Source organism: Sinocyclocheilus anshuiensis, unplaced genomic scaffold (assembly GCF_001515605.1).
Source record: "Sinocyclocheilus anshuiensis isolate Anshui unplaced genomic scaffold, SAMN03320099.WGS_v1.1 scaffold1230, whole genome shotgun sequence".
Classification (NCBI taxonomy): Eukaryota; Metazoa; Chordata; class Actinopteri; order Cypriniformes; family Cyprinidae; genus Sinocyclocheilus; species Sinocyclocheilus anshuiensis.
In genome coordinates, this window is record NW_015558637.1 from 362958 (window position 1) to 365116 (window position 2159).

Sequence of the window (2159 nt, forward strand, 5' to 3'; positions counted from 1 at the left end):
GTATAATATATACTGTGTGTATATATATATATATATATATATATATATATATATATATATATATATATATATACTTATATAGACAGTACCTGTCTATTTTCAATAAATGGTAATAACTGGTATTTCCAATAAATGTCATAGGTCAAGGCCAGTAAATGTATAACATGAACGTATAACATAAATATTTAAAACACATTCAGTTTTTCAATTACAATATTTGATTAAAACAATGGTTTGATATTTTTGCACTGTGTGTTTTGTTCTTAAATTGCATTATATTTTGTATTTTGTTTTATACCATTGTTTTGTTTTATTTGTTAAAAAACCTAAATGGGCTGTTTCGTGGAAGGTTTCTATTGTGTCATTTTAACCCATATGGTGTGAAAACATGCAGCACTATTGAATTTACAAAAAAAAAAAAACTTTAACTAAATTCATGAATTTACCCAGAAAAAATTAACTTAAGTAAAAAGTTTGACAACTCCCTCCAACCTGCTATATATTTATAAAGAAAAGGAAGCAAGGCCCAATCACATCAAAGACAGTAACTATCATGATAGTGATAAAGATATAGTTTTAAAAATAATTCTAAATTTAAAAGAGTAGCAGAGTCTACACCACAACTGTAATGATAACAACAGAAGAACAATATATTTGGAATCCATTTCAAATGAATAATAAAAACATTAACAGCCAATCAGAATCCATCCTGCTTTAAAAGAGCTTTAGCATTTAAAGCGGCAGACAAAACTGCAGAGTGTGCTATCGTTATCATGTGTTGGTGTGAATGTAAATACAGTTCTATCATGACAACTCTCGAAGATGGATATGACAATGTTAATGTATTTGGACTTGGCAGAATAGAACTGCTATGCTGCTGCTGAATTGCTGCTGCTGTTGGTTATTGATATTGCTATAGATTATTGCTGCTGCTGCTGCTGCTGCTGCAAAGCAAGTACATGAACTTGCTACTGCCAATACATACGTTGATACAGTGCTGTGAGTATTTAAGACATACTGCTGCTACACAAATAGCATAAATAATAACCCGTAGCAGATCTATACAGGTGGAGCTGGGGAAGGTGGAGGTTTTCAGAGGAACTCTGAAAGCGCACTGCGAACTGCTCTAGTGCATGCTAACCAGCCATTTTAATGTTAAGCAGCAAGCTTATTGGCTCCCTGTGCAACATGAACCAATCAGCTTGTGCCAGGTAGTTTAAAGCTGTGAATATAATCAGTTTGTGATAAGGACCCTTCAGCCTGCGCCATCTAGAGTTTCAAGACAGAACTTGGCATTAATCGTTATAGTTATCTTTATAGTTATATTTTTTTTATTATTGTTGTTGTTGTTGTTGAACATGGCTTTAGAGCAGTGGAGGGAAGCACTTGTTGCTTTTATATGCTCTTTCATTCCATTCACAAATGGGAAAACTAAAGATTAAAAATAGGACTAGATGTGTCAATAATAAACATAAAGCTCTCACTAGTGTGGATGGAGACTGTGTTGATCTCAGCTTGTAGCCTGCAGGCGTGTTGCACTCTGGTAACTGTAGAAAGGGCTTCAGCAGGTGTGTGGACACAAAAAGGAAAAGTATTGCCTTTAATATATTTCAGTTCAGGAAACAATACTGCATTACCATAGGCATTAGGTCTATCTAAGCTTCTGTGCTCCAGAGCGCCACGCTGTTTTTCGCCATGCAGTCATTTCCAGCCCCTCTGCGGATATTGTTAGATGAAACAATAACATTGCCTGAATGTGTTATACATCACATGCTGGTCTTTGGGCTTCATTGTACAACTGGAGCCTGTGGCGTATTTCTCCTCTAAAGAAGCCTCATGGAAATGAAATGCCATAAAGAGATACGCAGAGAAGCTTTAAAAATGTGCATTTTAACCCTGATAGGATATTGCCATCTATCTATCTATTGTCATGTAGGATGGTTTATTGAGGCTCTTTCCTCCGGTTTCCACAGAGATCCAGATACCTAATGATGGTAAAGCAGGTGTGTGTGCAAGCAGGTAGGTGTGTGTGTGTGTGTGTGTGTGTGTGTGTTCATAGTGTAGGAGAGACACAAACGCAGGCACATCGACACAGAGTGAAAGATCTAATCCTCCCACCCAGGGGGTCTTGTTAGAGGCTAGCCATGGTGACACAGCAG